General features: G+C 41.3%; 1 pseudogene across 1 annotated transcript; it reads left to right on the forward strand.

The window, feature by feature from the left end:
• The first annotated feature begins 1,175 nt into the window (after positions 1-1,175).
• Positions 1,176-12,378, forward strand: LOC148139875 (Ig heavy chain C region pseudogene; annotated as a pseudogene). The gene is made up of 3 exons (XR_015753512.1): positions 1,176-1,386; positions 11,258-11,566; positions 12,021-12,378. The product of XR_015753512.1 is annotated as an Ig heavy chain C region pseudogene (transcript).
• The last annotated feature ends 1,002 nt before the right edge of the window (positions 12,379-13,380 follow it).

A 13,380-nucleotide genomic window follows, 5' to 3' on the forward strand; every position in this document is an offset into this window, starting at 1 on the left:
CCTCCCAATCTACAATACTGGTTCGATCAAACAAAAAAAAAAGATTAAGGTTTACAAAAAAATATCACGTTTCAAAACCAGTCAACTTTGTCGAGTCTCCTTTGTATACTTTCCCCTGTAGAGCTTTATCTCAGTTGGCATATGTTCTGCTATGTAAACCTCTTATAGACAGGTACCTTTCAGAAAGACCTTCAACTTGCAGTCTGTCTTTCTGGATGTCCTTGGCAGTTCTCCCCATAAATGTTCAAAAGGTCCAGTTTTATACCTCTAAACATCGGACCATTTCATTGATTTTGAAGTCACCAAGTATTTCAAACTCATATTGATTTCAGTGTGTTCGGGCAAAATTTAAACTGGCGGAAGTTGAATTGGTTTTCGTTTCGTGGCAACTCAGCTATTGATTTCACAGTAAAATGTTGCATTTAACTTCTTACAGAAAACGTTGTGCCAGCTTCCCGTCTCTCTTAAATGTAACATATATCTCTACACCTTCATAACAATAACTTTTATCCGCCTTGCATAGCTTTCCATAAATTTGACCAACTTAGTAAGTTCATATAATAGTCTTTTCTGTTCCAAAAAAGCCCCATTTTCTCTCATCCTTCCTTTACCTAAATCATTCTTTCCAGTGTGTATGTCTATGTGTGTATGCATGTGCGTTTATATGTGTGCATGTGTGTGTGCATTTTTTGAATAATTCTCTGTTCTTGGACTGAAATGAAAGAATGAGATGTTATCATATTCCCATATGAAAGAGTAAATGTGCAACGTTTCCAAGCTTTCTGACATAAAAAAAAGATGTAAAAACCTCCTTTATTCATGGACTGGGAAAGTGAATAAATGATGTTTATGGTCCGAACAGCAATAATGTAATGAACCTTTACAGGGATCATTGAACGACCAAATAATTAGTTTTCTCTTGAGGGTTTAAATTCGGCTTTTTTTTCAATTCTGTTTTGCACACTTTTTTTTTATCAATATGCAATCAACATTGGTGACAAAACCAGAAGTTGCTGGAAATGCTCAGTAGTTCTGTCAGTATCTGTTGTGAGAAAGCAGATTCAACATAATGTTGAGGAATGGGTCTGGGTTGTTTGTGTTTTGCCAATAGTGGTCAGCGATGTGCCGCTTAGGTGCATTAGTCAGGGGTAAATGCAGAGTAACAGAGTAGGGGAATGTATCAGAAAACGGTAATCTTCAAAATGTCAGCGTGGACGTTTGAAATGGCCTGTTTTCCCACCGTAGGGATTCTAGTATTCTATGATTTCTTCATAAAAAGGCAGGTCGGTGCCAAGATCAAGAATGTCTCTGAGCATGCTCAGTGCATATTGAAGTGGGAGGGTAAACAGCCAGCAGTCGTGGTTCACATTGACTCCAATGACAAAGGTAAGAAGAGTTAAATTTTGAAAGGTTCTGAAAAGGAAGTTAAGGGAGTTAGGAGTGAGTTTAAAAGCAGGATCTCCAGGATTATATTCTTGGGATTACTCCCCGGGCATCTGGAAGGAAGACAAGGAAGAGAAAGATAGTCGAGTTGAATATGTGGCAAAGAACTAGTTTGGGAGGAGGGTTTCTGATTTTTGGATTATTCGGATCGCGTTCAGGGCAAGTGGCAACTGTATGAAAAGGAAAGTGTGCACTTCAACTGGATGGTCCCCAACATCTTCGAAGGGAGGTGTGATCGCGCAGATTTAAGCTAATGTTACAGGAGGTTGGGAACCAAAGCAGCAGGTCAGAAAATGAACAGAAAGTAAAGGTTTGTCAAATAAACATGCAGAGCCATTTTAATGACCATGCTGAGGGAACTAATCACAACAATTTAAAAAACTTGAGTTCAAACTTGGAGTAAATGATAGGCTCACTATTATCAGCTGATCAATAAATAAGAATGGAGCGCCTCTGTACACAAGTATTAAAAGAGCAAGCTAAATCGATAGAACTTATGTTAAAACATTTTCGAACTAAATGTGTGCAGTATTTGGAATAAAATGAATGAGCTGATGGCGCAAACAGGTATAAAGAGGTATGGCATGGTGGGCATGACTGAAATGTGGTTACATGAAGGTCACGACTAGGGTGTTAAATTTCCAAGGCTACTCAGTATTCAGACAAGAAGGAACAGCATGTGGAGTGTCTGTATTCGTTAAGGATTATGTCCAGGTTGTATTAAGAAATGATATTAGCACGTGGGACAAAACTAATGAATCATTCTGGTTTGAAATAAAACACATTGAAAGAAACCTATTGGTAGGAGCATTTCCAGCCCACAAACTTACCCCCCCCCCCCCAACACGAGAAATTACTTTCAAGGTAGGGAATAGCATGAACCAAGAAATAACGATGGTTTGAGACAAGAGTGATTATGGGAAAGTGAGCATGCAAATTGACTGGATTAATCAATTTGGCATGCGGAGCCATCAAATAACGATTCGTTGAATATATGATGGATTATTTCTTTGATTAACATGTAATGGAACCAACCAGAGAACTGGCTTTGGTATTACGTAATGAGGTAGGATTGATAAATCATATTGTAGTGCAGGATCATCTAAGAAAGAGTGACCACAACATGTTGGAGTTTCACATTCAGACTAACAGCGAAGACAGAGTAATATAGGAGAGATTTAGTATTGGACAATGATAGTTTTACTGGCCTAAGGAAGGGCTTGGCCTGAGTGGACATGTCAAAAAGATTAAAGTGAAAGACATTTGAAGAACAATGGCAACTACTGTGGGAGATAGTCAAAACTCCTCAAATAAAGTGCAATCCTGAGTGGAAGAGGAATTGTAAAAAGGTGAAAAGCAATCAATGACTTAACAAGGACGTCAACAATAACATGAAGGTTCTTGTCTGGTGGTATTATCGCTGACTGCTAATCCAGATAATGTTCTGGGGACATGGCTTCAAATGCCGCCAAGGAAGATGGTGGAATTTAAATCCAATATGAACCTGGAATTAAGAGTCTATTGATGATAATTAATCCATTACTCATTGGTGGAAACACCCATATGTTTCATGAATGTCCTTTAGAACTGGAAAACACCATCCTTACCTGGTCTGACCTACATGTGACTTCAAACTCACACAAATCTGGTTGACGCTTAACTGCCCTCTGGGCAATTAGAGACAGACAATGGCTGCTGTCTAACCAGCGACACGCTCATCCTTTAATGAATTAAAGAAAAATACTTTACTTGTCAGCAAATGGTTACTGAAAACATAATCAAAACGGCCATGAAGGAAATGAGATGAAAACATAAGAAATGATAAAGAACACTTCTCTGAGTAGTCAAAAAGTTTAAAAATGCTGAAAGCAAAGGTTGGCCTTTGAGAGGATGAAAAAAGCGAGGTAATAATGGGAAACTCAGAAATGGCAGAGGTAAATCAACAGTTTCTGTTTTCACAGTGCAAGATAATTTCTTCCCAAAATTTAAAACAACTGCAAAGGATCATGATGGAAGTACTATGACGAGGAAGAAGCTATTAAATGCATTGATGGGATCATAGGCAGGTCAGACCCTCGGCCTGCAGTCGATCATATTAAAGGATGTAACAGCAGAGATAGTGGATGTGTTAATTAGGATATTCAAAAAAATTCTTGAAGTCTGGAACGGTACCGATGTATTGGAAAATTAATAATGTAGTACTCGTTCCCAAAACAGGAGATAGGCAAAAATTCACAAACTGTCGACCAGTGAGTTTAACCTCTGCAGTGGGGAAGTTTCTTCAGTCAACCGTAAAGTATGAAATAACTAAACACTTGGAAAACAAAGATCAATTCACCAGTGTCAGCACAGTTTCATGATGGGCAGGTTGTGCTTGACAAACTTGCTGGAGCTCTTTGAGAATGTAACCAGCAAGGTGGATAATGGGGATACAGCAACTGGTGTACATCTGAACTTCAGAAGGCATTTGACAAGGTGCTGCATAAGGGACTGATCTAGCCGGTTAGATCCAAGGAGTTAAGGGTAGAGTATTGAATTGGATAGAGGATTGACTGACTAACAGAAAGCAGAGCATCGTGATAAATGGTCTTTCCCTGGCGAACGGAAACTATTGAGTGCTTCAGACCTGCCTATGCTCCCAAGCATTTCCATGGATTGCCTTGGATGTGTTTCGTGGGATAGGGGTTGTGTGTTCCGGGCATGAATGGGTGTATAGCAGGGTAGGGTTTGTCAATGTGAGTGGAAATTTAGGTCTAGGCAGAGTAAGTGCAGTGGTTAGTCTGAAAGATGAGGTTTGGTGGTGAACTGCGTATCAGTTTGATAGTTATTAAAGTTAAAGATTACTTGTTTATTTCTCAAATCACATTTACGTAAATACTCAGCTGTAACACTCCAAAGTCTCTGAACCTTAATGGTCCTACATTTTTCAGAGGCCTCCAGAATTCAGATAATTGTAAATTAGATGTTTCAACTTCCAGCCAATTGGCATGAGTTCAGCCGTGACAGCCATTCTTCCCATCCCAGTGCTCAGCTCCTGCCTGTGCTGCTGCTGCAGTGACCTTCCTCCCAGAGAGAACATTCTGCCTTGCATTGATAAGTGAGGAAGGCTCACTGGACCTGATTTCCAAGTATGGGGACGGCAAACACGAGGGGACACAACTTTAAAGTGAGGGGAGATAGGTATAAGACAGATGTCAGAGGGAGCTTCTTTTCTCAGAGTAGTAAGGGGATGCAACGGTAGTAGATTCGCCAAGTTTAAGTACATTTAAGTCGTCATTGGACAAACATATGGACGTACATGGGATAGAGTAGGTGGGATGGGCTTCAGATTAGTCTGACAGGGCAGCGCAACATCGACGACCGAAGGGCCTGTACTGCGCTGTAATGTTCTATTTTCTATGATTCACTCTGATTTCTCCCCGGGGGTACTGCAAGCTGTTGGGTATTTCCAGCAGCACGGCACCTAGTGGGGCAGCACGCTGGTTCCGTGGTGAGTGCTGCTGCCTCACAGTGCTAGGGACTCGGGTTCCATTCCAGCCTCGGGTGACTGTTTGTGTGGAGTTGGCACTTTCTCCCCATGTCTTTGTGCGTTTCCTCCCACAGCCCAAAGATGTGCAAGCTGGGGGAATTGCAAATGTTGTGTTTAGTGATTGGGAGTTTAGGTGCATTGTCAGGGTTAACTGTAGCATAATAGGGTAGGGGAATGGGTCTGGATGCGTTACTTTTCAGAGGGTGGGTGTGGACTTGTTGGGACAAATGGCCTGTTTGCACACACTGTAGAATTTCGATGAATCTTCATTTCCTTGGTTTGTATTTTGTGAAACTTCACTGCTCTTCACAGCAATCCAATGAAAGTGTCCGTTGGTGAGATCTTCAAACAGTTACTGGGGTGGGATCAGGATGTTCTTCTTCCTAAATTATATGGTAATGGTCAAGGTCCAGGGCATGTTTCTGAAGAGGGAACCAATGATCATGATCAGCAACTGTTACGAATCAAAAATAAACTCCACTTATGCTGTAGACTCAGCGGGAGCATACTGGCAAACGTTTACAGCTGAGGATACATTTGAGTAACTGATAAGGTCAAATTAACAGAAACTAACATGCTCAATTGGTCATTCTATTGTAGAGACACCATCTCCCCCCACGCTTTATGGCCTGGTCTCCTCCTGTCAGGAGCACAACACCGGTTCTGCAATCTTTGGTTGTTTGGCGATGGACTATTCCCCTGACGTCACCAAGGTAACCTGGAAAAAAGGAGGGGAGCTGATCACGACTGGATTGAAGACTTACCCATCAGTGAGAAACAAGAAGGGAACCTACACCTTGAGCAGCCAGTTAACCCTGCCCGAGTCAGCGGTACATTGCCCCAGCAAAATCTACTGTGAGGTTCAACACAACGGGTTACACAAGAGCAAAGAAATGCCATGTCCAGGTACGTGTTGTGGGAGCTGAGATAAACAGAGCATCTGGGATTAATATGAATAAGGCATTATTTATAACCGTTTTCACAGAATCACCTTATACAGCACAGGATAAAAGGCCCTTTGATCCATCCAGTTCATGCCTATCAATAACAGCCACCTAACTGTTCCAGTCTCATGTGCCAGCACATGATCCATTGCCTTGTGTGACTTGCCCTTGCAAGGATGCATCTCAATACTTCATACTTATTATGAGGGGCTCAGTCTCTACATGACTTATAGGTGCTTAGTTCCAGGCTAACACCACCCTCTGTTTGAGTTTGCTTTCCCCTGAGATCCACTTGGAAGCTCCAGGCCTTACCTTCACCCTGTGCCCCTGAGGCATTGATCTCTCCATCAAGGGGAAAGGTTTCATCCAGTTTACCCTGTCTATGCCTAAAATAATTCTAGACATCATGATAATCTTCTCCCTAATTCTCCTCTGCTCCAAGGAAAGCCCCTGTCTATCTAATCTAGTTTCATAACTAAAACCCTCCAACCCAGGCAAGATCCTGACAAATCTCATCAATACTGCCTTCAGTGTAATCACATTCCTTCGATAACATGCACACAACGCTTCTGTGTGGCCTAACCAGTGTTCTATTAAGTTCCAGTATCATCTCCCTACTCTTCATTGTCAATGTCTAGGCTAATAAAAGCAAATTTCCTCCCACTTTCTTAGCCTCTTTATCCAGACGACACAATACTATAAGGGTCAGTGGGTACATGCACCAAAGATCCTCAGTCCTTTCCAGGGTTCCACCATTCAAAACATCATACCTCACAGATTCTTCTGCCGAATTACATCACCTTACATTTATCTGGAATAATTTCCATTTGCAACTTCTCTTCACACACAATCCTCCTGCAATCTAAAGCCATTATGCTCATGAATTACCAACATAACAGTTTTCATTTCATCTGTGAATTCACTGGTTAATCCTCCTAAATTTGAGTCTCAATCATTGGTATGCAAGAGAAATAGTAAGGAAATCAACATTAATCCCTACAGAACACCAGGGAGACATAGATTTCCAGTCACGCAGACTCCCGATGACTATTATCCCCTGCTCCCATCACTCAGCCAGTTCTAGATCCAATCTGTCAAATTAACTCGGATCCCACTGGCTCTGATTATTGCTGTCATCTGGACATCGAGTTATCTCTCTGAAAACTACTATCAAATTGTTACACATGACTTCCTCTCAATAAAACCATGCTGAAAATTGTTGATTTATCTTCCAAATGAAGACTAATTTCACTTCTCAATAGTTTCCCTACCACTGAGACGAGCTTGACAGATCAATGTTTTCATTGTTTATCCCTTCCTTCGTCCTGCATAACAGTGCAACGTTGGATGATCTACACTCACTTGGCACAACTGCTGTGGCCAGATAGGAATTCTAAATTATTGTCAGCAACCCAACTATTTCATCCTTTGCAACGCTCAACAGCTTGGTATACTTTTCATCTGCCCTAGAAATATAACCACTTTTCATTCAGCAAGACAACACAGAACATCACGTCATGTGTCCTAATTTCTGAAAGCACATCACAACACCCCTCCATGATTTCTGTCCCCACATTGTCACTCTTACTAGTGAACACTGACACAACACATTAGTTTTGGTCACAACCTAATCCTCCGGCTCCACTCCAATAACAACACTTAATGGGCATTATTGTTTCCCAAATAATTTTTTTATTATGAATGAGCCTGTAACTTTTAAAAATATTTTCCTTTATTTTGATTGCTATTATTTTCTCATGGTCCCTTTTGCTCTTCTAATTCCTTTTTCTTTCAAACTCCCCCTTGTACGTTCTGTACTCCATACTAATTTCTATTGTTTTGATATTTCAGTATAGACCAGAAGCCTCCCTTGTTTCTCTTTATCTCACCCTCCATGCCCTTTGGTGTCCAGAGCCCGCTGCATTCTTGGTCCCACGCAGTGGCTTCGTGGGAAATGTCCTCCCTGTGATTTTCCTATCTCTTTCTTAAATGTGTCACACTGCTCTCACTTAGATTTACCAATAAGTGTCAGCTTCCAGTCCACTCTGGTCAGTCAAGTCATTACCTCATCTTACAAAAATTGTCCTTCGCCTTTTCAGAACTTTGAGCCAATTTCTATTCCTTTGCAGTACAATCTGAAATCCAACTGATTTACGATCACTGTCTGCAAAGTGCTCCACCAGTGATGTTTTACCCACTGGGTCGACTTCACTCCCTAAAGTTAAGTCCAGGTTCACACCTCCCTTGCAAGGTCTGGATTAAAATTCTCTGTATTAAACACATACTTTGTTAAAATATTCTCCTGGGGGCATTTTCAGAATTCTGCTCCCTCTAAAGTTTTGACAAAATGAATATCCAAACCTATGCTGAGGAAGTTAAAAACCTCTCTTCTCATTCCCCTATTTAATTTACATTTCTCTGAAATTTGCCCATGTATTTGCACTTGGTCTTTTGGACCTATGGTAAGGTCTATCGTGCTCTCCCAGTAGTTATGTTTGCTGTATTTTGGTTTTGAAGTACTGTCCATTTGCATTTGTTCGAGGAGGTATCCATGATTTCATTTCTCTTTACAGCCTAAAATACTCATGTCAGAATTGCGACAGAAGCAACATTCTGTACCGCGCACCCCCGCCCCCATCATTTTCCATCTTTCCCTGTCTCGCCTGAAGCCACTAAATCCTGGAATATTGAATAGCCACGCCTGCTTGGCTCTCAATATGTCTCCATGATAGCAACGGCATCATTTCTTCATTTATGACAGTAATTCGTCTGCCTTGTTCATCAGACTCTGTCATTAAAACGAATACCATCCAACGTTGCTATCTCCCTTCTGATGTTACCGGCCTATAGTTTCTCTGCCTCCTTGACTCCCTTGCTGTGTCCTCTAAGTTTAGCCTTTCACATTTGCCCTGCTTATCTTTCTGTGTGGATCCCAGCTTCTCCAGCACTCTGCACAATTATGATTCCTGTATCCGTTAACCACAAGAAACCTTGATATATAAGAACTGATTGTATTTGTTATGAAATTCGTCGGAAAATGTATGCGATGTGTTTCCTAAAGGTCCAGATATTCTCCAAACAACTCTTCTCCTAACTGTGAGCTCCAGTGAAGAAATCGCAAGCAGCAAGTTTGCAACCGTCGTCTGTTCAATCATCGAGTTCCGTCGAAGTCAATCTCCGTGAGTTGGTTGAAAAATGGCTGACCCTTGGATTCTGGCTTCTTCATGTCTCCCGTGTGTGAGGCGAATGGGAACTTCTCGGCGACGAGTCGTCTGATGGTCCCTTGTGGTGAATGGTTCAACAGCGCAGTCTATACCTGCCAGGTCACTCATGGAAAGAACATTAAAGTAAAAACATCACGGCACTCCAGGGTAAGAGACACATACTGAGAGAGCTACAAATCATTCTGAATTCTGATGTGAATCAAACACACTAATTTATAAGGCGGAGTAAACAGCACAGTACAGCTTCTCATTTCCCAACATGCCACGTATCTCATTTCAGTTTGAGTGTTACATTAGCATTGCTCATAATTCAACATTTTGGCAAGTCAGAAAAGCATGTTTCCTCTCTGTTGAAGATAGATATATAGACAGTGAGCTTTGTTAAATAGTTTGTTGCCTCACCATGCTGGGAGAGGCATTCAGAGTGCTGAATCCTTGCCTAATAGCCACTTCAAGGATACGGTTGGGGGTGGAGGGGGATATTGGATAGATATCTGATTGAAACATAGAAAATACTGAGAGACTGAGGTCGTGTGAACGTGGAATAGATGTTTTAACTGGTAGGAGAGACTAGGACCCAAGGGCACAGTCTCCAGGTCAAAGGAGCACCGTTTAGAACTGAGATGTGGTGGAATTTCTTCACCCAGAGGGTGATGAGTCTGTGGAACTTGTTGCTGCAGAGGGCTGTGGAGGCCAGGCCATTGTGTGTATTCGAGCCAGAGATAAATCGGCTCTTGTTTAGTATGGGGAGAAGGCAGGAGAATGGCTTTAGCCCAAAACATCGATTTTCCTGCTCATCGGATGCTGCCTGACCTGCTGCGCTTTTCCCAGCATCATTCTGATCTCAACTCTGGATTGGCCGAACAGCCTTATTCTGATCATCTATCTTATGATGTTGGGGCCTCAAAATGACGTGGTTAAAATATGCAGTGACCCTTACTTGAAAATAAATCAAAATGCGTCCAATGCTTCATTCCCTGCTCAGGAGTGACCTGTTGGCCTTGGACACTGTACGACATCAATGTTTATCTGGTACTGAGCTCTTTAACTTCATTTATGGGATCAGACCACAGACCAAGTGGCTATCACATTTGATGAACTGGGATAAACGTGATCTAACTGAGTTGCTTTAAGATGCTCTCTGTAATTAGTGGATGCGGCAGGAGAACAAATTCTCGTGGGAATGCTACAATAGGGATGAATGAACTCGGAACTCGAGACATGCTGATTTAGCCTGGTTTGGGGTGGCGATGTTTACACATTGAGTAGTGGATGTCTATAAAATTAGTGTACATTTCCATCGCGTTTGTAGATTAATTTAAGACGCTTTTGTTTGTTTGTTTTTTCTCCCCTGCACTATGAAGAAATTAAAAAATGCAGCTTGGTAAATAAAGTGAAAGTACAGACCAGTTATGAACTAACTGAATAGAGGGAAAGCCTTATGGAGATGGGTGACCTTCTCGATATCCAATGCTATATTCAATGTCTTGTTTTTAGATCTACTCCAAACACAGCCCACGAGGAACAATGACATAAATTAGAGAATGACATCACACCAATAACGCAATGTATTTTTGATCACGTTAAATATAATGAACAGAATTTCCATGGCTGTTCACCGCTCCTGTAACACTTTAGAACTCTGCAAAGAGAATAATTATTATTTATTATAATTTGTCCAAAATTTGGGATGTGGTTTAGCAGTCAGCGTGACCAGCAGCACTTGCACCTAAAGGTTATGATCATGGAAATGAACTCATTATATTCAGATTACTCTTGTCACAAGTATCAATAGATGGTGTTAAGTGAGAGACAAACTCCGAAAGAAAGGTCATTCCATGGGTTACATAATGGTATCTTCGATGATTTTACTTTTTTCACAGGTTTCACTTGTTACAAAGCCAGTGTTCTTTCGGAATAATTACACAGGGTATGTCATAGGTAATCACAAATGTTTCACAGATCAAAATACATCAACAATAGTCAGCATCGTGTCAGCAATAGTTGGAGTTGCCATTTTGAAGGTGGTGTCTTCACCCTGTGAAGAAGTAATCTGAAGATTGGCTGTTTGTATCAGAAAGGGGCGTTTTTCATTGACTTTGATTTTTGTTTCATAGAAGATACCGAGTGCCACCCTAACACCGTTAAAATCCTCCCACCGCCAGTAGAACAAGTCTTACTGGAGGCGACGGTGACGTTAACCTGCGTTGTGTCCAAACTTCCTTCTGGAGTCAACGTGACCTGGAAACAAGAAAAGAAGCCTCTGAAATCAGAGATTGCTGACCAGCCTGGACAGAATCCCGACAGCGTGATCAGCAAATTAGACATTTCTACTGAAGCCTGGCTGAGTGGCGTTACTTTTGAATGTGTGGTGTACCATCAGAATCTGCCGACTCCGCTGAGAAACTCCATCCACAAGGAGAAAGGTGAACGGTGAGATTAAAACACAAAGGATCCCATGTGTAATCCAGATCCAGTTACATCAATGGCAGGCTTTGATTGGTAATGAACAAACACCGTTGGGGGCATTAATGATGCATCTGATGGCAGGATAGCTAAGTAGCTGATTAAGAAAAAGATGGACCAAAGGATATTGTATTCTGATTAAGTCAGATATAGTAGGAAGAAGCCTGGGTTGTGACGTCACCATCATCAACGACAGTTGGACAGAATGCCCTTGTTGTGGGCTGGAAACATGGAGGCAACTTTCACATTAAACTTTACTATTTTTACTGAACAGAATGTGTACCATACTGCTCCTTTAGAAAACGAAAGTGAATAAATCCCTAATTAGAAATGGCTTATCTTAATATTTAGTGAAATTGTGATATTGGTTCAGGATGTTTTGGTTGATATATATTTGTCTCCAATATTCTGCAGTGAATAATCCGCTGGAGCCATCAGTGTCGGTCCTCCTGCCACCAACAGAAGAAATCTCCGCTCAGAGGTTTCTCTCCCTCACTTGTTTAGTGAGAGGTTTCTCCCCCCGAGAGATCTTCGTCAAGTGGACAAACAATGACAAGCCGGTGAATCCCAGTAACTACAAGAACACTGAGGTGATGGCGGAGAGTGACCACACCTCCTTCTTCATCAACAGCCTGTTATCCATTACAGCGGAGGAGTGGACCAGCGGTGCTTCTTACTCCTGTGTGGTGGGACATGAAGCAATTCCATTGAAGATCATCAACAGAACAGTCAATAAATCCAGCGGAAACCGAGTTTCGTAAACATTTCACTTGCACTGATGGATACTGTTAATTCATGTCAATAAAAATCTCAAAGTTGCATTTAATAATTCAACAAAAGTAATAAAGTTGAGTTAAATATTCAATTAATTGTTTCTCACTCTGACTTACATTCCATCTGTGTAGTTAAAGTGGACTTTTAACAGGTCTAGGACGAGTGTCTTGTGTAGTTAATGTTCTCTGCTCAGATACACCCTTGGTCGGAGACAGAGTAAAGCTCACTCATTGCAGGATTCCGCCAAGTACCTTATCTATCCTAAATCACTCTGTGACAAAATCTGACAATGTCCATTTTATGTCAAGGGTAGAGTTCTTGATTCCCCCGATTGGACATTCTTACAAAATTCATGTCAGTTTTAAACTGACACATTGCACCAATTGGAAGTGTTAATTTAAGATACTTTAAAATTAAATTTGATTGGAACATACCAATCGTAAAGAGTGCAGAACAGTTTGAATGTAACCTTTGTTTCTGGGGAACTTCCAGGGATCTTGTTCCAGTGCATGAGTTGACAGAATGTATCTTCACTTTCACACCAAAGAGAATCGACAGATAAGTTGTCGTGGAGCAGAGGGGAGGGGAACGTTGAATGGTCTGTCCTCTTGCTCCCTGTGCACAGTTTTCATGGTCGATGTCCTCTGTAATGTAACCCAGTTACGAACAGGAACAGTCAGCTTCTTGCTTACTGTCCAAAGATTTAACATTTCCTTGCAAAATAATACCTTTGAAGCATGTTGGACACGCTTGGCTGTTAACAAATGATTAACATTGATTCCCATAATCCAAAACTGGTGTTTGCATCGTCCCGGTTTGAATTCCACAGTTTTGTCTCAGTTTTCTGGAGACATGGGATCAATTCTGGTATTCGAATACCTGATTACAGTTTGTTTCTCATACAGAACACAAGTAGACATTTTCTAATAAACATATTCAGAAATGTTATCTCTGGGGCAATGGGGATTTGAACTCATGCCTTTTCTCTCAGAGACAGAAA

The sequence above is a fragment of the Chiloscyllium plagiosum genome, unplaced genomic scaffold (genome assembly GCF_037043375.1).
Source record: "Chiloscyllium plagiosum isolate Xiang-an unplaced genomic scaffold, Cpla_swu_hap1 HiC_scaffold_37, whole genome shotgun sequence".
Classification (NCBI taxonomy): Eukaryota; Metazoa; Chordata; class Chondrichthyes; order Orectolobiformes; family Hemiscylliidae; genus Chiloscyllium; species Chiloscyllium plagiosum.